Source organism: Protopterus annectens, chromosome 2.part0 (assembly GCF_019279795.1).
Source record: "Protopterus annectens isolate FY-2018-M chromosome 2.part0, PAN1.0, whole genome shotgun sequence".
In the NCBI taxonomy this organism is placed as follows: Eukaryota; Metazoa; Chordata; order Ceratodontiformes; family Protopteridae; genus Protopterus; species Protopterus annectens.
In genome coordinates this window covers 402,798,460-402,823,765 of record NC_056728.1, presented here as the reverse complement: position 1 = coordinate 402,823,765, position 25,306 = coordinate 402,798,460, and positions in this window count along the sequence as shown.

Genomic DNA, 25,306 nt, shown 5'->3' with positions numbered 1-25,306 from the left:
AGTACTAATCTATGAACCTACTGATCTATGAACCTATGAACATACAAGGCCATGTCAAACTCTGAGCTGTTGGACATGCTCCACTTAAAGAAATCCCAATCCCTCAGAGCCACATGGTCCAGGGAGCTAAACCTTGTTATCACAATGAACAAAGCATGCTGGGGGGATAGGTTCCTGACACAGAGACTCCCCATACTCTGGAATAGACTGCCCATACATGTTAAGCAGAGCGCCTCATTGGCCCTCTTCAAAAGGAACCTTAATGACTGGATGGGAGATAGGAAATTCACCCCAGGGATCACGTCAGTCGCCCTGATAGACAGGGGTCCAGGGAAGTAAATATTGTGGGAAGAAATATCCAGGGCATTGTTATGGCTAGGCTTGTATAGGCCCTAGGGCAGATAGCCTAGTACCAACCTATGAACCTATGAACCAACTGAAGCACTACCTGATAGATAAATCATCTGTACCTGTACCACTCCTTGTTAAACTGGTACTAATGTAGCTATATGAATTTATTTCATAACTCTCTGCTGCACAAAACCTAATGTATATTATCAGAGCTATACCCCCCTCTATCATCTTATCTCCTTTATCAGCATGTCACCTATAATGTGTTCCATTTGAATGAAGTCTAATGACTCTGTTGTCTTTAATTATAAACATGAAATAAAACTTTGCCAACTCAACAAATGTATCTAATAAACTATAACTAGGAACAAAATAGACTTCCTGCTTATCTAAACTAGGTAACTTATCTTTCTTCTCTTATTTATTTTTCTTTTCTTTTTTATGCATACTAAATATTCTATTTTTAGACATGCTCAACACTTTATAATAGGAATTCATGACTTGTGTTAAAAACAATTTCTATATTTCTATTAATAAGCATTTTAACCATTCTAAACTCTGTATGCAAAGTCTGCATAACCTTAGATATTCTTCATAAGGGAGAGAAAAGTTTAAAGGAGTAGCAACTCTTACTATGTAAATACTAGCTATAAGCAGTTAGGTTTCTATGAACAGTAGACCTAATGTTGCCATTAGTTAATCCATGCACCTCTAAATCTAGAATGGTAGTACTCACACCAGTCTTAGAACCTTCAAAGACAAAACCAAATCTATTTCCTTGTAGGTCATATAATGTTTCTAAATCTATTATTAAAGCTTTTCGATGGATGAGTAAATAAAAATAAATAAAATAATATATAAAATAAATAAAAACAATTAATTAATATTTTTATATAATAAAATAAAAATAATAATAAAGCTTGTAACTAATGGGAGATATTACTGCACAATGGAAGGTATTGTTTATGCTCTTAATACCACTGTGGCTTAGTGTACATTGCATCCCCCAGATTATGTTTTAGTATCGGGGAGGAGATTCTGAAGCTTTTGGTTATGGTGGAATGCTTAGCAATATGTTTGCTTGAGTTGACAAGACAGTTATTATCATGTAGCCAAGTACATAATTACAAGAAGGATTCCTGTAGGTTTTCTTGTAGGTCAGAGGAGGAGATTCTACAGTCGGTGATAAGGATATCATCTGCATACATGATAACACTGAGGCCAGGAAGGTAAAGAGGAGTCTACTTTAGAACCTCGAAAGCTTAATAGCTCGAATGCATATGGATCAACCCATATTCATTGAACTATTAAACAATCGAAGTCCTAAAAAAAAATATGTAAAATAAAAGTATTTAAACTAGTGTAGGGAGGGGGGCAAACCCCCCTGCACCCCCCACACCTCCCACTACTTAAATATACGAACTCCAAGATCACACTACATTGAAGTAAATGGAAATCTCCACCTACAGAGATTTCCGTTTAAAGTTTTGATGTTTTGCACTTTCGGTGTACTCATGTCGAGAATATCGTATTCGATATTGTCAGACTTTGAGCACATAAAGTAGACCCGGTAAAGAGTTATGTTGCAGATGACTAGGAAAAAGTGTAGGGGACCAAGGACTGACCCCTGAGAGATACATGTGTTTAGGCTTCCATAGTCTGAGATGGAGTTGTAAATATTTAGAAAGTTCGATTTTCTAGGTAGCTTTTCAGCCATCAGATAGTGTTTACTCTGAAGTTAAGCCTTATATGCTTATTAAGTATAGGGATGGATAACAGTTTTGATGGCCCTTTTTATTACAAAAAAGGCCTTCTGTTATTTTAACATCATTTGTGTTATTAAAGGCGGTGTTTCTGCGGTATAGTGAGCTGCCATGGTGCTTAATGAATTACAGAAGCCAAGTCATGTATCACAAAGTAGGCAAAACATTTTGATGTGTTTGAAAAGCTGGTTGTAGTGTATTTGCTTATTTTTGTTAGAGTGCATAAATAAAAATAGAACTATTTTTTTTATACTCCTTTGAGGAGGACAGTTAAGGAAGGGAAATATCATGGCATTTTGAACTGTTTTTTTAAGTGATCCTGATGAAAGGGACAGATTGAAAATATATGTCAGAGATTTAGCAATATAGACTGATGTGATTTTTTTTTAGAAACAGTGGATGTAATTTAAAGAATCTGGTATCTTTGTTAGCATTTAGTTTGTTTTGTAATTTTTTCAATCTGTTTAGTTGAAATTTCTTCAAAATATAATATGTGGGGGATATGCAGCTAGGAGGTAAGGGGTAGGGTGGGGTGGAGTTGTGATACCACTGAGTGATTTTTGCTAACAAATTGCAAATAACTATAATAGGTGACAAATTAAGTTCTATTTGTGGAGTGAAAGAGGAGTAGGTGTTATCAGTAATGTTACCAGTGAAGAGTTATATTTTTTCCAGAAGTATTTTGGGGAGAGAAGTAGAAATTCCTGTTTTCAAAGATAGGAAACTTTGGTGAAGTTTGTGTCCATTCTAGTGGCTTTCTATGCTGAAAACAGTATAGTGTAGGTCACTGTTAGATGGATTTTGTTTCTGTCAGGTCCAGGATTTTTCCCTAGCATAAATTTCTTCTTTAAACTTTAGTTGTAATCTTAACCGTGGTCTTTTTTGGCCTCCAAGTGTTCTTTTTGTTAATGAGGAAACAGCATCTTGTATTACCTCCAGCTTTGACTAATGTTGTTATAGGATTTAGGTCCAGGAACCAACAAAACTGAATGGAGGTTCAGGAACCACACAGACCAGTGTCCATGACTAGAGTTTTGAAGAAGTCTTGATGCAAGACGAAAACACTTGACTGTTTTTATTTATAATAAAATTATCTCGGTGGTGGACACTGGTCTGTGTTGTTCCTGCACCTCCATTCAGTTTTTGTTTGGTTCCTGGTTCCTTGTTGTTTCTTCTTGTTGGATAGGATTTAGGTCAGCAAAAAGATGAATCCAACAAATAGTTTGGAAGTGGGTATTTAGCAATGCTTATTTTAGTTCACTGATGGGCCTGCACATATCTATTTGAGGTAGTGTTTCTAGAGTTCTGAATGTCCAAACAGAGTTAACAGGGCAGTGGTCTCTGAGTTAATTGGGCAGTACCTTTATTTGTATGCACCTATCTAATCTGTCAGGAATATGAAAATAAACACTTAATAAGTTGTGGGATGATTCTCCAAAAAAAAATCAATGCAGAATAGGATAAACATGATACTGAGCAACTTCATAAAGCCTTCCAACTAATGCTGCCCAGTATGGTAAATCATGATACATTTTGAAATGATTAAAGTCCTGCCACTTGTGAATAATACATTTTGATTGAAATGAGGTTGTTTAGCACATGTGTATTTTCAGTGAAATTTTGCCAAAGTTGCAAAGGACTAAATAGTTTTGTATTTTATAAGTTGCATTACATGTATTTTGTGAGTATTAATTCCCCTTAATAGGAAATTGATAAGAAAAGACAGAAACTATTTTTTCAAAAGTGAATGAAATGGAGTAAATGCATGCACAAAAATGTAGAACATATACAATAAAATATTTTATACCTGACAAGTGTATTTAATATTTGATGTCTGACATTTGAAATGATATTTGATATTTGTGTTTTCTGAAAGAGCAAGTAAAGTTGGTTTACAAAAGCATTTCAAAATAACAAGCAACATATTTTTATATTCTGCTAACATTTTATTCATTATGGCAAAAACAGATTTTTAAGAGCTACCTCTTTATATGAATTTGAAAAACATTGTTATGGTAAATAAATGCATTGGAATGGGGAAATGATAGCCAATGGCTATATTATGCTTTCCTATGTGCATGCAATATGTATCTGTCTTTTTGAACACGTTGCTAGTTGTATTATTTAAGCTGAGAAAAATGTATACTGTAGTTAGGAGATTGTTTTTGTACAAGCTGATACTGGCAATGAAACTGAAAGAACTGTTAATCAAAATATGACAAATTTATAGAAATGTTCATTCTGAAAAGGAAACATGTTGTCCTAAAGAAGAAGAAAATGTGATAAGGCAACTTAATTTTAATTAGTAAATCATTTGAATCTCAAACTGAATGTACATTCAGTAATGGAGCAGAATTAAGCTCTCTTTCTGAGTTTGTTAAAAACTGGCAGTCAGCTTATTTAGATATAAAACGTAATCATAATGAGTAGGTAAGGGTAGAACCAAGGGAGGTAAGGTCAAGCAGTCAGAAGTTATTTAAAGATCAAGTTTGAAAGCAAACTGGGGGAAAAAGTTTACTTTTTAAGTCAGTTAAAACATCATTTAAGAGAGAAAAAAGCTGTGAATGCTAATGACGTTAAGAAAAAGAGGAATGTTACTAAATCTTCCACACTGACAAATTTAGTAGAAGAGATTTCATTTAGTTCATTCAAATGACACAGTTTAATCTGTTAATAGGGAACAATGTGAATAATCATAAAAAAAGAAGACTTTGTTGAATATAAAGTTTTGATAAATAACTCATTGATCATGGGCTCTCTTTCAGGGATACATAAGGGTGACTTAGAACATGCTATGTAATAAAGGGAGAAGAGAGTTCTTGTACTAACAAAACTAATTTTTCTAATGTATCAAAAATATAATGATAACTGTGTGGAGGAAAATTAAGACAGTACAGTCTCATTTATTGAGATTTTTTTTCTGAGTCTAATGATACAAAATTTGACATTGTTGTAACAGATATTAGGTATAAGAAAATAAATAAACATAAAACATAAGGAAGATTTGAGTGATTTAGCTTCATGTGTAAGAGACTAGCACCATTAGGAGATTCTCTATGCTGAACATAGTTCATCTAATGTAAGTAAACATCACTGTTTGATTCATTCTAGTAAAGAGGATGCTGTTTTGAATACAGGAAGTTTAGCAGAATTTTTTTTATTCTTCTTTCACTGGTCATATTTCATTCAACACTTTCTGTGTGATATTAATTGTATTAGTGGGAATAATGAAAGATGTCAAAAGATCTCACAAGTAAAAAAGCTTAAAAGAAGAGATTTGTGAAGATTAATTAACAAAGATAAGCACAGTGGAAACCCTGGTTTTATTTCTGTAATAGATAAGAGTGAAAATTGATGTTATTGTGAAGTACTGGCAATTGAGGACTCACATGTAAAATGCATTGCTAGTCAAATAACATCATTAAATAAAGAGTATATTGCACCCTTCTTTATACCAGTGTAGAAGTTAATTGATTATTTAGATTTATTACATAGGTTAACTTGGGTTAAAGTGACCTTTACTAAATTTATTTTGCAGGGAAGAACTAATGATTTAAGGTGTACACCATTAACTCTGATGAAAAATGAAATTCTTCATATTACTGTATATGCCGAAACTTGAAATACAGAGTTTCTAAATCCTTCCTAAATTACACTGGTCAAATTACAAGTAATCGAAGGCAAATTTATTTAAATTGTAATTTAATTTGAATTATTGAATTCGTTAATATAACTGTTTTTTCTACAATAATAAATTAAGAAAAAATATAGGAAAACTATGCCTATGATTCAAAATGATTTTTAAGAGATGGAGTTGATCTTAATTATTATGGATTTAAGAATTATGTCAGGCTTGTTTAGGAAATATGTTGAAACATTTTAGGACCTTACACAAGTAGAGCCATTTGTGCAATTGAAACAGGAAATTTAATGGAGCTTTAAAATATTTCTATTGTAATGCCCAAAGTTTGGGGAATAAAGTAAGTGAATTAAAATTGATTGCACTTTCTGAGGATATGAATTTGTTGCTGCTTGGAATTCATTTGACATACAAATACCAGGGTATAACACAATTGAATTCTTATCAACAAGTAGGAGAGACTGAAGCATAACATTATGGGTTACAAATTCAGTTTATTGTAAATGTGTAAATACCATTGATGAGTTGAAGTGTGTAATTCTCCAAACTTATGGAATAATGTTGCATGATCCTATAACATTAAAGCTTTGTTATTTTATACCTGCAATAGATTTAGATACTCACTCTGATTATCTGTCTACATTAAATATGAATTTATATTATAGAAACCTGGTACTGATAGGTGACATTAATTATCCTACAACTGACTGGCAAGTAAATGAAGGAGGAAATAATTGTGAAAGAAATGAAAGAAAATGTATTAAAATTTTAGAGTATCATCATATTACACAATTTATTTGGAACTGACTTATGGTAGTAATATCCTAGTCACATGTAATCCGATTTCAACTGAAAATATTTAGCTCTATCCTTCTTTTGGATTATCTGATCAGTTATATTTCTCATTTGAAATATTTGTGAAGAGAAAATCAAGAGTATAGAGCAGACATTATAATTATGATTTAATTGATTATTGTCAGCTAACAAATACTTTGATATATTTGGATTAAGTCAGTTAGTGAGGGTTATGATAATATACAATCTCTATTGTATAGCAGTGTGGCTGTGACATCTTGCTATAGAACAGTAAATAAAAAAAATAAATTCCCAGAGAGGTGGAATTATAATCTGAACACATTATACAATGGGAAAAATAGGGTTCATGTGTTTGCTACAAATTTTCAAATTAGTTTAATAAAAATCAATTAAGGTTGAGAAGTAAGCAATTGTTGTAATGTGTAATAATGAAAAAATAAAATACAAATATTTGTTAGCAAGTGATCACAAAATACCAAAAATGTATAAATACATTAATTCCTTCTGAAATTAAACAGATCATATTAATTTTATTTCTGTAGATGAGTCAATTTTAGGGATCATGAATTGATAGGTAATAAATTTAATGAATGTGTTACTAGTTTTAACTTTAATAAGAGTGATTGTTAATCTCATTCCTTGGAAGAAACAATTGATTTTTTAGTCAAAATACCTTAATATTAATGAAGAGATGTTATTAAGAGCCTTAAATAAAATTAAACTTGTTATATCAAGTGGACCAGATTGTATTCCTGCAATTTTATTAGCTAATATAAAAGATTATTTAGTGAGTATATTAACTAGGACATTGAATTCTATGAGCTATAATGGATACATATGATGTTCTTGGAATGTGTCATTATTTGCTCCATTGTTTAAATCCAGAGTTAAAATGGTAGTACAAAATTTTAGTCCAGTAACTCTAACACTGATATTCTGCAATGTTTTGTGAGCTATATTAGTGAAATCATACTTAAAGGAAATAATCTTGCATTGTTTGATATTTTCAACATATTTTTTGAAAGGCCACTGTACACTCACTCATTTGTCAAGCTTTTATGATTACATTGCTAGGGCTAAGGAATTACCACAGGTGTAATTTCTTTGAATTTACACAAAACGTTTGACTTACTATCATTCCACACTAATTACTTGCTTTGGAACAATATAAAGTTAATCAATATTTATGTAGCTGGGTTAATCATTGGCACAGAGGCAGAACCCAAAGACTGGTGATTTAAGAAAAAAAAATCAGATTCAGCACTGCTGAGATCAGGCGTTCCTTAGGGAACTGTGCTCAGGTCATTATGTTTAATATAATTTTTTTCCTCTATACCATGTGATGACCATTGTTGGTTGGTTAAGTGTGCCATCAATTGTAAATTTTTTTATAATAATGAACACAGTTTTACTAATAGTAATAAGTATTCACCATGCTTAGGTAAGTGGGCTAGTACATGTGGTCTCTCATTTAGTGACAAAAAGTGTAATATCATGTATTTAGGCAAAAAAAAAATAAGCTCTATTACATTCTTCACATTTGACTTTTTGGAAGCTGCTGAATATAAGGATCTTGGTATACTGATTGATTCATGTTTTGTATTGAAAATTATGTAAGAGCCATCTGTAATAAAGCCTTGAAACAGATGAGGTTGAGCCTCAAAAACTTTACAATGAGAGAGGTAATGAGTTTTAGGAAGTTTATTTAATGTATATATCCGATCAATTTTGTAATAAAAGGTGGTGTTCTGGACTCTTAATATTATTTTAATTGTACTGAATCAGTACAACATAAATTTACAAAAAGAATACCTGATATTAAGTGTTATGCTATAAAGATAGATGTTTTTCAGAAGGTTGTTATACTCTCCATTATAGATATATCAGTGGTTGACTTATATTTGCCTATAGGGTATTTCATGACTCTTTTGTTCAGTATTTATTGGGTTTAAAAGTATATAATAATCCAAATACATTTAAACATCATAATTTACAGTTCTGTTTAGAGTTATATAATAAAAAGAACAGAAATTCTTATTTAGCACACAGGATGACACATTTATGGAATAAATTACCTGAATATATCAGAGGTGTGAATAGTCTAGTAAAATTTAAGAAGTGTTTGGATGATCAGGTTGGGGCTATGGTATTTGTTTCAAGAACTAGTGAGATCGTATTCCTTGTACCTAACTTATGAACTTATTTAAGAAGAACTGCCAAGTAATGAAGGTGAACATATAATAAAAATACCTAAGAGAATGCCTTTGACTATGAAACTGATTTATGAAAATTAACTCTTAACAGCTGGGTATATGAATACTTTAGACCATCAGGCATATTACAGCACAGTATATTTTAAGGTATTATATGAGTAAGTAGTATTAGATCACAGTAATGTTTTGTCTTAGATTGGAGTATGCATTCCTTTATCTTATTGTAATTTGAATTTGTCATGTCATCTTAACACCTCTGTTGCCCATAACAGATTCCTGCTTTTGTTTTGTCAATTAGTATCAATGAGTCATGTGTTTTTTACAGCTGTGACTTGTATTTAATGAACATGATTATACTTAAGTGTTGCTGAAATTTGTGAAAGCATTAAAGAATTTTAAGTGTAGAAAATTGAAATATAAGTTATTTTCCCTGAAACTTGAATTTGATTTTGAGTGCTAGATTGCAGGTTTCTGTAACCCAGATGTAATCTGGAAAACAAAAGAACTGCTACTGAAATGGATTAATTTCAGGTGGAGCAAAAATATACAGGCTGTTCAACTGAGAGATATTGATGTTATTGAAGAAATAGTGCACAAATGGAAAAACAACTCTGATTTGAGTGAGAAAAGTCATCTGTTTATAGGTTCATAGGTTCATAGGTAGGTACTAGGCTTTCTGCCCAAAGGCATTTATAAGCCTAGCCAGAATGTGTTGGCTTTCACCGCCACCTTAGATTAGTTCCCTGTGCCTCTGTCCAGCAGATAGCAGAGCCACTAAAGTGATCCCCGGGGTAAACTTTCTGTTTCCCATCCACTCGTCATGGTTTCTCTTGAAGAGTGTTAGCGAGGAGCTCTGCCTAATGTAGATTGGAATCTTGTTGAAAAGCATGGGAAGTCTTTGGGACAGAAATCTATCCCTCCAGCACGTCCTATTTATTGTTGTGGTGAGGATTAGATCCTTAGAACGTGTGGCTCGAGGGGATATGGTTTTCTTTAGGTGGAGCATGTCCATCAATTCTGGGTTGGACATGGCCTTGTATGTCTGGCAGAGATCACCTCTGAGTAGGCAGTATAAAACCGAGTACAGCTGGAGTTTCTTCAGTTGAGCTGCATAGGACATCTGTTTGAGGCCAGTGATCCTCTTGGTGAGGTATTTCTGTGGTCTTTCCAGCTGTTGCAGCTGTCTTGTAAGGTACATCCAAAATGGGGCATTGTACTCTATGATGGGTCTGATGAGTGATGAGTAGAGGGGCACAATGACCTCCTTTGATCGGGATGCGAACCCTTTTGTGATTAGGTGGGCCACATAGAAGGATTTTTTTTACCACTTTGGCAATGTGGTTACCAAAGGAGAGATTACTATCTACTTGGGTCCCCAGATCCCTTATTACATCTTCCGTATTTAGGGGACTGCCACCTATGTGGTAGTTTGTGGGTACTTTGCTTTTTCCAAAGGGGATGATTATGCACTTTTTTAGCATTTAACTTGAGGCCATGATTTTGACACCAGGTATCCGTCACAGTGAGACCCTTTTGGAGGATGTCTGAGGAGTCAGTTATAGCCCCTAGTGTTCAGTTGTCAGCAAACTTGGTCAGCCATAGTCCTCCTGTGCTTGCCTGTACCTCTGAGAAGTATATTTAGAACAGGAAGTGTCCTAGGACTGAGCCCTGGGGGACGCCAATTGTAACCGGTTTAAAGTCAGATCTAACTCCTATAACTCTCACTATGTGGGTTCTGTCCATGAGCCAGTTGGCAACCCATCTTGTGACATAGGGGTTTATGTTCAGGCTGGTGAGCTTGTCTATAATACCAGAATGGGGAATGGTTTTGAAGGCCTTTGTGAGTCTAGGTAGGCTGTGTGTACCACATTTTCCTTGTCTATATCCTTGGTAACTGTCTTAAAGAAGTCTGCCAGGTTTAGGAGGCATGATCTGCCGAACTGGGTAGGGTCCAGTGTTTGGAGGTTCCCAATGTCTCTCTTAATGAGTTCCATGATGATGTGCTTCATAGCCTTGCAGACCAAGCTAGTCAGGCTTATAGGGTGATAGTCCTGGGATCTGTTGTGGCACCACCTTTGTAGAGCAGAATAACCATTTCTGTGCACCACTCTGTGGGTACGTAGCCTGTGGAGAGGCTGAGTTTGAACAGTGCGTTTAGGTGATGGGTTATTTCATCTTTGAACTCCTGTAGGACGCAGCATGGGACACTTTCCAGTCCCATTGATGCTGTGTTTTTGGCTTTGGAGAGGACTGTTTTAACCTGAGTGTCTGTGATTTCAGGGGCTCTACATTCTTCTGGTATGGTTATAGGCCCTTTTGGGGATGAGAGGGGGGTGAAGTGTGCACTGAACCTGTCTGCCAGGATATTGGCGATATTGGTCAGTTCATTGTATTTTGTGCCATTCTGCACTAACTCCGAGCAGATCTGAGCATTGCAACTTAGATTCTTGACATAGCTAAAGAATGCCTCGTGGTTATCTTTGGAGTCCTTGGCAATTTTTCTTCCGAAACTCACCTTGGATGATTTTATGAGGGATTGTAGTTTCTTGCTGATACTGATCAGGGATGTCCTCCCTTCTTGGGATTTTACTCTTTTCTGTACTAGTTTCCTCCTTCTATTGTATAGCTTGTTTATGGCAGGGGTCCACCAGACTGGTTTACTTTTCTTGGAGGAGTGAGTCTTGGTTTTGCTTGGGATAGCACCATCCATGTATTTGTAGGTGCCCATAGAATGCATTAGTAAAGGATTTTGCAGCTGGGACAGCGTTATTATTTAACATGGGGGCTTTGAAATTTTCCGCCTCGGTCTTAAGTAACATGAAGTTTGCTTTTGAAAAGTTTTCCATGGTGGTTTCCTTGTCTGGGACTGGGGTCGGAATGTGGATATCCAAAGTGATTTGTTTATGGTCAGATCTAACCAGCGATAGGTTGACCTCTGGTGTGGAACAACAGTCGCCCGGTGGGAGTGTTGACCAGTTGATCCAGGGTGTTTGAGTTTATGAAGTCTAGGAAATGTTGGGCAAGTGAGTTAGTACTTGAGTAGTTCTCCCAGATAATGTGTGGGTAATTGAAATCACCTAATATTAGGGTGTTTGGTAGGACCTTTATGTTTCCCAGTGTTTCCAGAAACATGCAATGAGGGTCCTGGAACATGGTGGGTGATCTGTAGCAAGCTACAATTTGAATTGCAGTTTTGCCCATTGTTAGTTGCACGTGGATGATCCCTTTAGCATTGTGCTGTGCCACTAACCTGGAGGTGTGGGTATCCTTGATGAATATGGATATGCCCCTGCCTATTGTATTTCAGTCCGGGTTCTGTGGCCGAAATGCATGGTATGAGTTGTAGCCTGGTAGTGCTGGGGTGCTCTCTGGAGCTTTAAACCAGGTTTCTGTTACTGCACATATGTCGATTTTCTCCATACTGAGGAGTGCCTCGAGTGCATGCATTTTGAGGTTTAGACTTCTGTCATTGAGTAGCATTACCCTCAGTTTTTTGTTACTTGTGCTATTTACAGCAGTGGGTTTGTCTTTTGAGCCTTAACTAAAAAAGGCACTATGGGGGTGGCAAGAGCCTTGCATACATTTTCTGTAATGCAATGGCTGCATAGACTTGTAGGCTTCACTTGACAGTATGGAATGGGCAGTAGTAGGGGTGTGGTGTGTACACTACAGTTCAAATTATTGAAATGTTTACCATGGGTACAGACGTGAAAGGCTAATATTTAGTATATGCATTTGCAAGTGACTTGTCATATTGTGCAGATGGAACTCATTAAAAACATGAGGCATACTACACAATTATGTAGACGCATTAATATAAGCTAAGACTTGTTAGTAGGCCTGCATATTTTCATGCTAGTTATGAGTTGTTTGACTATGATTTAATGTAAATGTTTATGTAAGCATTTATGTTTTTAAAATTATATTACTGAAGACAGTCCAGATAATGCAGCATATGGTGAATTGCTAACCATGTCAAGGGTTAACCATATGGGCATGTTAATTCTAAGATCTTTCTATAAGACAGTGAAATAACCATTTATGTGAGAAGTAGTTTGCAGAATATAATGGGTTCTTTGTTCTCCCTTTGTATTTCCTTTCCATTCTTAGGCTGCAAGCATGCATTAATAGACACCTACATTCAGTAAGCTTAGAAAGTAGTAATATTTCTTTGTTCAGAAGTTGCACAAATTAAAGCAATATTGATTATCTTTTTAGAAAATATATTACCCCCAAAAAATGAGTAAACATTATAGTAAAGATAGTAACTTAAATCCAAGAGGTGGATTTTGCAAGAAGAAAACCACAATGTAACCAAACACTGTACAACCTGGACCACCAGGAACGCCAGAAATGAATGGCAGCTGATAGTAGTTATAAAAAACATGTAAAGCTTTAATTTAACAGCTGATAATAAACAAAATAAAGCAATAAAACCTGCATAATATACAATAGTTAAGTGTTTTCATCCAGTAAGCTGTAATGACTTCTTCAGAACAATAAGCAGCTGAATCAAGCTGTTTAAAAAAAACTCACTTCCTCATTTCTAATTAAACCTTAAAGGGACAGATACCTGATTAAAATAACAAACTAAGGCATACTGCAAAACTCAGTGAAACACCAAGGAATTAAAATGGAGACACAGTTGTTTAAAATTTATTGAATATAAAAACTGATTGGTCAAGTTAAAAACAGTAAATAGTTGGGAATGTGATGTTAAACATATTTTAAAAGCAGTTTAAACAAAGCCAGTTGTTGTGAACACCAGTATAGATCCAGAAAAAAACCCTATGGTCAACAGGATTGCCTAAAACAACAATGAAATTAAACATTGAAAAAACAGCCATCAAAGTTTGACAGCCATCAGTTTACAGATGGGTAAACTAGAAATCTGATCATTGATTCCAGGGGAATGAGTGGCATCCAGCCTAATCTGCCAGTAATATTTCCTGTATTCTAAACAAGTTTCCCACGCTCCACCGCTGGAGCTGGGTTCAACAATATTCAAGATGGCAAAAATGAAAGTGAATGTTTATATAGTGCATTCTTAGAACCTTTAGAGCGAATGTCGTGTAGTCATTCATAAATTCTTTTTCTAAGAGGGCATTCAGTTTTGCCTATAAAGAAGGTAGGGTAGGATTCACACTTAGCCATATAAACCACTCTGCTTGTATTGCAGTTTCCTTTAAAAAATGAATTTCGTCAACTAAATAGTTGTCCAAAGCCAGACGGTCTAAAATCCAAAATATATGGACAATATGGGCATCTCCCACCTTTATGGGTCCCATGGATTTTTAGGTAGATTTTCTTCCTCAGGTAGATTCTTCAGAATAATACCAAGTTGTAAACAAACACAGGCTGCTCTCCCAACTTGTTAAGGACATTACCATTGGTTTAAAAAATGTGCCAGTTGTTTTGAATGATGTTGGTAATCTCATGCATGGCCCCTGCTCCTTATTGTTTGAACTTGGGCCTGATTGGAAAAATTAAGGCTACACTAAAGTCTATGAAAACCAGCAGAGAGCGATGGCATATATCAGTGTTGATGATCACAGACCCTCTTCTGACCATTTAGCCCTCTATGCCTGGGAATGCAACATGCATACATATGTATGTCTGCACATGTGTGTATATATGTATATATATATATATATATATATATATATGTATATATCTGTTTTATATATATATATATATATATATATATATGGGTCTACTTTGTTTCACTGAAAGCTCATTTCACTGAATTTCAATTCACCCCGACCAAATCGCTGAAAACTCAAATTACTGAAACCTCATTTCACTGAAGTGAAGTACTGGCACTGTGTAAAGTACTATAAGGCAAGTAAAAGGTAAATGCCTTTTCCTCCACTGTAGTACGATGCTGGAGTTAGTATATATAGTTGGGTGTGTGTGTGTGGTAATTTATTAGATCTCTTCCTAATGAAAAGTGCACATACAGAGGGTCAAAGTGAATAGGCTTATTGTCAAGGTTTCATGTAGATTTACTGACTTAAGTGATAAGCTTTATACACCCTTTACTAAACTATTGGACAAAGATAATGTGCCTGTGAGTACAAAGTGGGTGTAAGTCGTATCAAATATATACAATGTAAACATACAGAAAAAGTGAATCCCATTGCAAAATGTCATTCATTTATAGTACAAAGGGATTTCAATGGAGTAATACATACATAAATGGAATAACACAATCTTGTCTTGCAGGCATTTGTTTTCAACTTTCACATGCTTTACTTCATAACGTCTGCAAAGATCACATTCAACAGAACTTCTACTGTGAAAGGGCAAATGATAAGTGGGTTATAGCAGGGGTATATTGCTCTCTAAATGCAAAATGTCAGAGAAACAATCACTTTCTATACCAATGTCTATACCTATGTCAATGGTGAGATGGTAAATACTGTTAATCATGTGAACATTTCATGGTAATGCCATGGTTTCAGTGTTCATTTCTTTGGAGATGAACACTACTATGAACACAGGTATCATCACTGCCACCATTTTACATGTATAACTCCCTCAAGTTCATAAATCAGCACACTGATCTATGAATTATTAGTTATTTCTTTGCATTCTTTGGCTTCATCCTTTGAATGACCCTTGGCATTGTGCATCAGTGACTGTTAGCAATGACAATACACTTTCCAAGACAAAAACTCAAATATTTTGCTGTGCATCCACAAAGATTTAGCCATTAGTCATGCAAATGCGAGTATCAGCTTTGCACTTTAGTCAGCACTTTGGACAGTATTGAATGCAGAAAATACATTTGTTGTGCAACTTTCCCAGTGGTTTAGTGTGTTAATGCAGTATGTTTTGAATAACATCAAAAGCCCTTCAGGGTTTGAATCCACGTTAGGGACATTTTGATACTAGGGGTCACAATAAAACTTTATTTTCGGTAACTGAAACTGAATTACACTTGCAGTATAAAATGCGAATGTTACTACACAAGTGTGTGTCATGGATGCTAAAAATATAACTGTGATCTCCGTTACTTGTAGTACTCATATTAACGATTATAGTAATATGCACACTTCTATGTACATGATGTTACAAATCATTACTGTGCAAAAGTATACGGCAGTAAAATTAGCAACATAATGATTTGGGACATATGGAGGGCTCAGTAATACAGTTTTTAAATATATGTGAACATGCTTTCTGGAAGGTAATAATTGTCATTACCCCAAGTGTAGCTTGTACTGATATAAGATGCATACAGCATCACCTCCTATATACTCTGTAGTGTCCCTTCTTCAATAAATCTTATAATATGTGTGGCTAGGATGCTGAACTGATAGCTGCACTTCATTTCAGCTCTCTTACCTCAATACAATTCCTGACAGGAATTTTACAAAATAATATTTAATTTGAAGAAATATTTATTACTAACTTATTTCTAATAACTCTGAGCATCTATAAGAAAAATTTTATTGTCAGAACTTCAATAATTCCTGTCAAATTAATTACTGGAAAATCAGCACCAATATCAGCTTTACAGCATGAGTCATCTAAGGAATACAGCACAAGACTCTTCTCTCAAAAAAGACCTGCAATCTCTCATTACAAATATACAGGAACTTACAATAAAAATCGACAAGATGGACAATAAAATAGATACTATTAAAGAATAGTGCTCACAACAACTAGAACAGCTTCAAGAAATGTTTACACAGCAGAAAGGACAGATATCACTTATTGAACGGTCATTAAGTGACATTGACACTAGAGTCCAAATAGAAGAACAACAAACTGAATTCTTACTTCAACAGAATAGATATTTACTAGAAAAGCTTGATGATATGGAAAATTGAACAAGAGGAAATAATATTAGAATATATGGTCTACCAGAAAAATCTTAAGGGGACAATATGATAAACTTTCTTACCACCTGGATACCAGATGTAACAAAAATACCTGAAGCTCTTTCATATGGTATAGAACGTGCGCATAGATCACTAGCAGCTTCTGGAAATGCTTCTTCTCCGAAGAACAAGCCGAGATCTATAATTGTGAGACTTTTTTCTACACAAGATAAATATCTTATATTAAGAAATGCTTGGACAAATTCTCCCATCAAATACAATGATTCATTAATAAGATTTGACAATGAATATTCTACAAAGGTGGTTTCAAAAAGAAAAGAATTTCTACCAGTAATAAAAACCTTGAAGAAAAAGCAACTGAAAGTCCATCTTTTATTCCCAGCAAGACTGAGAGTTTTTCTACCAAATGGAATAAAAATATTTGAAACAGTAGATTCAGCAATAAAATACCTTACCAACAACAACATCCTAACACATGAAGAATCTATGGACTGGACAATAAGTACACCGAAAAGAAATGCTGAAGTAAATAATTGGAAAACTGTTGAGCAAAAGAAAAAAAAAACGAAAGGACAAATAATCTTATATATGTTATATTCTGTAAAAATCTAAATAATAATACTAATAACAAAAGAAAAGTTCTTACTGTCTTCAAGTTACACCGAAACAGGTACTGTTTTCAATTATACTTTAAATGTCAAAATTAGCATAAATTTAAATACATTTATCTCAAATCACATCAATATACTAAGCATAATTTAAACATTACTATATTTTTCATTATTATCCATCTATTATTTTCATATTCTTAATCAGAGTAATCAATGCATAATAATGTTCTCAAATATTTATTTATTTATTGTATATTTATTTCTTTATTTATTTTCTCTCTTTGTGTTTTGTTGTTTTTATTTTTCTCTTCTTTTTATAAAATCTTCATTAACTTATAATACTTTAATCAGTATATGGTTATATTGCTTAATAGGTATAGTAATGGCTGCTATATAACTTATTATCAGTTACATCTATGACAACATTACTTTTTATAAGTTAAAAGTGTCCCTGTTTGGATAAACACTAATGCTGGGTGGAAATGTGTTGCTATTGAAATTAAGTATTTCAGTTTAGATGCATTATAAGACTACTTTAAATAATCTTAAAAGATATTCTGCCTTTGACCCATATGCACATACTAATATGGTCCAGTGAAAGTGATATTTTGAGGCTATAAGTCAGGTGTGTTGTGGCTCCGGACATCTGGAGTTGAGAGATGCTTGTGACTAGCTTAGATATCCTGTTGTCTTTTCATTTGTAGAGAAATAAGGCATAGCATGTTTAAAATGCAAAGTTTGATAGTTGTGAAAACTACTCCACAAACTAGAGTGCTCGCGTGCACACTACATGAGTTTGTCACGAAGTAAGAGAAGGGAAAATAAAAAAGAAAAGACACATACCTTTTCCCACTGGGTTCTCGAGACAATTTAACAGCCACAAACATCACTAGAAACTCGAGTTAAATATTGCTTGTCGCATTTACTTGTGTACGCCATCCCCTGACTCTTTCTAATTGATGTCTAGTCAGGAAATAAGCTAGGTTCATATTTAAAGATACAGGAACCTAAATTCCTTCTAAGGAAACGTAAATAACATATGAGGTTCATCTAAATATACACACATATATATAAGCACTTTCAGCTTATGGCTTCCAATGTCTTCTAGCACCTTGATATATAAGTACATATATCTGCTTGTCTTTCTGTCAGTTTAGTTTTCCAGACATTTTAGCTATCCCTTACTATGTTTTGTACAGCAGAGTTTAAAGAGCAGACATTAATCATCAGCAAATAAAATCACTGCTGCTTTTACAAATTCTCTAAAGAAACTAGTAAATGTCAAGCAATGGACAGGTTTATTTTAAGGAAAATTGCCATTTGCCACACTGGTGCTCCTACAAAATATTACTAATGTCCTGCTACCAAAATATGCCCTCAAGTGGACAAATGGGATGCAACAAGAAGGTTAAATGTACATTTAGCAAATCAAGCATTTAAATAACAGTATACTATACTAGATAGAGAAAGTAAAAGCAATAATCATATAAACAGCTATAATAAGTAACATAACAACAGAGGATTTAACCCAATGTGTCAATTATACAATATTTATATCCCATATAGGTTTGAACTTTGTCGAAACATCTGTGTTCTACACACATATTGTATTACATCCAATTTGAGTAGAAGAGGGAGAGGCTTAGCCCACACCCTAATTTATTACTAAGTTACCATGCGTTATGAACATACATTGTGGCAGGTACTCAGCGAGCTATCCATCCTTAGATGGCTCATCCTGTTCCCATTTACTCATCTGAATAATGACTGCGGCTGTACTCTTCTTATTATATTACCTGGCTATGGCTTCACCCTTCTTATAATATTACCTGGCTTTTTACATTATCAAGAATGATACAATACTAGTGTATGTGGGTGTATCATGTTACTGTTAATGTAAACAAAAATGCTTGACAATGCAACCTTAATTCTCAAACCTTTCTGCAGACAAATGTATAGCATTGTCTAGCAGGTGAGAACCTGATTGTTCCTGATCAGCAGACCTGTATTTTCATGTTCCAATATGACTACACAAAAAGATGCCAATATTAGTCTGCAAGTTTAGTAAGCAGTAAATTCATCAGGGATTAATTTGAGGGGACACTTATATTATAGCTAAAGCACTTGACATTTGATAAATGTATCCTCTCAATGATGTATTCTATCTAGTCATTAACTGTAAAACAACTTTTCTGAGAAACACTGTTGTAATGCCAGTTAATTATTTGAACTAAATATTTCTATATACAGTCATAAAGCAATTACCAGGATAAATAATACTCTTGCAGTGCATGGATCACCATAGCTATCCTCTGATGTTAGAGGAAAAACAAGCTTCTTAAAAAACTTTTTGACATAATAAAGGTATTACCCCATAGTTTAAATACATTTTGTCTGTTTACTGCAAAGTGGGTTAGGAATTTTAACCTGTAACATTTTCATACATAATAGTTTAAATATAAGCAGCTTCCATTATTTTGATATGTTCTCCAGTATATTTTTTAAATACTATAATGAGAAGCTCCGGATGTTTAATTCTAAACTTTTATTCAGTCATAAGATTAAATTACTGGTGTTAAGTAAGCCAAAATTATATCTCCAGCACTTATTGTCAGCAGATAAACTCACTGGTTAAGTGTCAGTCTAAGCTGTAAGAGTTAATATGTGATATACATAGATGTTTGCTTTGTAAATGTGGTCAAGTGCACTGTAGTTTTACCTCTGTACTGTGTATTTTTGATTATACAAAGTCCCTCTGAAAGTTGATAAAGGTGTTAACAATAAAACACTCAAGTAACAACATTATAAGTAGTCTCTTGGATAAGGGAGATGTCTAAATTTTGATCTTGTTGTCTCCAGCCATGGGAATTATCTTTGAAAAGCTGAAAAATGCAATCAGAGGAACATATTTAATGTCTACTAAATAAATATTAATATACTTGCACATTGTAGTGCATTTCAGTTTATGTTAAACATGAAATATGATGTGGTTTCAAAACTATTCATGTTTTTATTCCAATATGACTTTGTAAATACTAATTTAAACACTGGTTTCGGACTTGAGTAGTCTAAAACATTTACACAACAATGGTATTGTATTATACAGTAATGTCTGTAAATAGTTTTCAACAGATGTATGCAACATACAGTTATAGATTTTAACATGATTTTTATTAATACCCTAAACTATTTTGAAATGATACTACCTTAATCTAAATATTTGTACCTTTTTGAAACCTGATTAGAAATAAGTATTATTGAATTACAATAAGATGAGTAAAGAATATATTTATACATTTTAGCTGATTAGATTATCTTAATATATTATTCAATTATCTTTATTTAAAACTAAGAGGATAAGAGAAACTGATCCAAATATTATTTGTGAGGGTAGAAAGTTTGTTTGGTTAGATTCATTAGCCAAAGAGGTATATTACCTCATAGCGATAGGGAATGGTTTTTAAGGTTAAGAATTACAAGTTTGGAAGTTCTTTGTTTTTTTTTTTATTCTATCACTTTGGTGTCACTCAGAAACATGCAAAAATCATACAAGAAAAACGTTTTGAATTCTGTATCCAAGATGGAACTAAGAATAAACAATATTTACATAAACTCACACATAAAACAAACTCAAAACTAGGAAATGAAATGTTTATCCATAAATGTTAATGGTCTAAATAATAGTAATAAAAGGAGAAGCCTATTCAAGTACACAAACTTACATAAATCACAAATAGTCTTCTTACAAAAGACACACTTATTTGATAGAGATATAAACAACTTAAATATTAATAATTACACAGTACTAATAAACTCCCAATACAAAACAAAAAAAGAGAAGTAGCTATACTACTTCGCAACTCAACTATAACACCTAAAATAATTACTACTCATCAAGATACAGCAGGTATGTTTTGTCTAGCTTCAATAGAATTAAATAAGATAATCTATACATTAGTAAATCTATACTGGATCCCAGGACTAGGATTAAAAACAGTTAAACAGCACTTTGAAGAGATAATTCATTTAACTAAGGGTAGCCTGATATTTTCAGGAGACTTCAACTATATAATGAATGAAAAAGATACAGATTCTAAATCTAAAAGAAGAAAACAACCTATCTCTAAAGCACTATCAAAATTTATAGATACATTGTATTTAAAATATATAAATGAATTTGCAGAACCAGACTCACTAATCTTCACATTTTATTCTCATAGATATAAAACTAACTCTAGAATTGATAGAATATATGTTGCCAATGACCTAATAACAAACATTGTCAAAGTCAAAATTATAAATTGTCCCTTATCTGATCATAATGCCATAGTCTTTGAGATAGAGCTTACACCATTTTATTCAAATCCCATTACTAGGATACATTCCTATATCACAAAATTGACAGATTTCAAAGAATTTTATGAAAAAACAATCAAAAACTTTCTAGAAATAAATTACACAGAAGATATTTCAGAAATATATGTCTGGGATTCATTAAATGCAGTTACATATGGACAAATATTATCCTGGTACATAAATAAAAGGAAGTTATGGAATAAAGATATGCTAGACTTACAAAACAAAGCAGATAAATTGAAACTGAAAATACAAAAGGGTAATGCTACTCAAGTTCAAGAACTTACATAAATCAATAAGAAGTATACAGGATTGTTACATCATGAGATTATGATTAACTTAGAAAAGATAAAATAAACTCATACTCTACTAATTCAGCACACCTGAGACACTTAACTAATAGAACAAAAAAATATTAAATCTAAGCAAATAAAAGAAATATTTATTCCTAATACTAACAAAAGTGTTATGGAACTAAATGATATTTTAGAAGCATTCGGACTCCAATTTAACATTGATAATTCCATAAACACTCAAGATACACCTACTAAGGATATAAAAAAAATACTTAGAAAATAATATTCATATTAAATTAACACAAGAACAAATAGACATTATAAGCAAACCAATCAATATGACAGAATTAAAATCACAAATTAAAAAGCTCAAGACAAATAAAACACCTGACCCAGACAATATGCTACCAGAAATGTACAAATTAATACCCAATCAAGCCATATCCTTATTATTAAAAGTATATGATATAGCCAAGAAAGATTTGAATATACCACCCTCTTGGAAATATTCATTGATATCCCCAATTATCAAACCAGATAAAGATGAAAAGCAGTGTTCCTCATATAGGCCAATATCATTACTCAATATAGACTATAAGATGTTTATGGCTATATACGCAGATAGGATCAAACACTTTCTTCCTTTCTTAATTCACAAAGATCAAACAGGTTTTATTAAAGGAAGAAATACTTCAGATAATATTAAAAGAATACTAACATTAATAGATTATAGCAAACATAAAGCCCTAGATTTAAATGTAATCTCATTAGATATTAATAAAGCTTTTGATTCGGTTAACTGGGACTTTCTTTCACTAGTTTTAAAAGAATATAACTTTGCTTTTAATTTTAATAATCTTATCCAAATACTATATGAAAAATCTACTGCATATGTTAAACTAGGATCGCATAGATCAGGCCCTATAACAATCAAAAAGAGAACTAAACAAGGTTGCCCTTTATCACCATTGTTATTCGCATTACTCATAGAACCCTTTGCAAATCAAATTAGATCAAACAGTAACATAAAGGGCATTTGTATTAATAAAATGTTAAACCTTAAAATCCAACTCTTTGCTGATGACATACTGTTAACTCTCTCAGATGCAAATGAGTCTTTGAATGCTCTATTTAATTCCATGAATAAATTTCAAAATATTTCAGGCTTAAAATTCAATGAAAACAAAACTAAAATTATGCCCTGTAATTGTAAAAAAAAAAAATAATATAAACAAAAGATTTTCTAAATACATAGTAACAGAAAGTAAATTATTATATCTGGGAATAAATCTACTCAATGAATTAACAGATTCTCTAATATTTAACTATAATAAAATACTAGGCAAAATAGAACAAACAATTGGTTACTGGAATAAATATATATTTTCAACAGCAGACAGATTATATCTTATTAAAATAATCATATTTACCAAAATATTATACTTAATACAAAATTTTGCATCGCCACCTCCCAAATATATTATTCAAGGATACAATAAACTAATTTTAAATTTTCTGTGGTTTCCAAATAAACCCTGTATAGCCTTAAATAAACATTTACCAGATTGGGAAGATGGTGGAATTAATTTACTGGATATTTATTTATATATTACCTCATCTGTTATTAAAAACATAACACTATGGTTAAATAATTCATACACACCTATATGGAAACACACCCATGATCAGATTTACATAGAAATCAATTATAATCACATACAAGATAACTTAACAGTAATACCATCACCCCCTTATATGGATGTTAAAAGATAATTTTTTAGGGAAAAGGAATAATATTAATAAATTGCCATCAAACTATATAAGCTCTACACTTTCAGTGTTTAAAACATAAAAAGGGAAAATTCTAACAAATGAACAAATAATTGATATTTATAATATTAATAAAGACAATTGGTTGTTTTTACAAAATCTAAGGCATTTTCTTATAAATAAAATAGAACAAATGCAACCTTCAGTTAGACATGAAGCTCCAAATTTCATTGAATACCTTATTCTTATCACAAAACAGCCTTATCAGGGTACAGGTTATTTGTCTAATATCTATATAATTGTTAAAAAAACAAAAAAGCTATCATGAAAAATTATACTGGGATTATTATACTTTAATAAACAACCATCCTCCAATTGAAGAAGAAAAAAGTAATTTCTAAAATCTTCCAAATTTTCTACATTATCAAAATACTGGCAATTATTCACTTGGAGATATCTACACAGAAGTTTCTATACACCACATAGGTTAGCCAAAATGTATTCTATTGAAGATCAATGTTGGAGATGCCATACCAAGATAAAAGCAGATTGGCAGCATGTTTTTTATGAATGTATATCTCTCGATATGTACTGGAAATCCATTAACTATTTTTTTCAGACTATTTATAATAATAATTTTCAATTAACAAAGTCTTTAATTTTATTCAACTCTCCTATTCCAAACTGTGTACCAAAAAAAGACACTAAAATCCTATGGTCACTATTGGCAATTTCACATAAAATCATAACTATACACTGGAAAAATGAGGCTTCTCCTACGTTCAAGGAATTTGAGAATTTAACAACAACAGTTGCTCATATGGAAATATTAACAGTGAAGAACAGAACTAAAAGATCGACTTCTTACTATTACTCTTGGATGAAAGTACTGGAAATACTCAAAAAGATAGAAGAAGATATATAATCTTATGTTTCTAACTTTATATAATATAGAATTTCAATGTTATTTGCATAGACACCAATGTAAATAGTTATATAATGGTTTGAAGTTAGTAATGTTTTAGAATTGTAAATATGTTATTTATCTTTATTTCATGTAATGTTTCTTAAGGCATCTTATTTGAAATAATAAAAAAATATTTAGTAAAAAAAATAAATCTTATAATATGAATGCATCACGATGTCAATGAAAGAGAAAGTTTTCAGGTGGTACACTCTGGTAAATATGTCCATATGTCGTGGTAATGCCAAAGGTACAGGGTTCAACTCTAAATCTTTTGATATCCTTGTGAAACAAGGTATCTTTACTGTACACATTTTACTTGTATAAAACCACAAAATTGTGAAATAATCACTTTATTTATGATTAATTTTCTTTCTATTTTTGGCTTCTTCCTTCATCAATTGGCATTGAGTGTCAAGGCCCATCAGTGGTGATCATCACCAGATTATAGTTCGGTTCTCAGGGCCCAAACATGTAGTGTACACTACAACTATGTTATAAAACTTTTCCTGTGATGTTGACTGTCAATGCAATGTTCTGTAGACTGTGTACTTAGATAGGCTGATGTTCAAATGCAGCAATTATTATGTAGTATGACTGTAGTTCTAGGTAGCAGTGTCATATCCAACTGATCTGGTTTGTACACTTCCAGTCAGCAAAAACACTAAAACTTTAG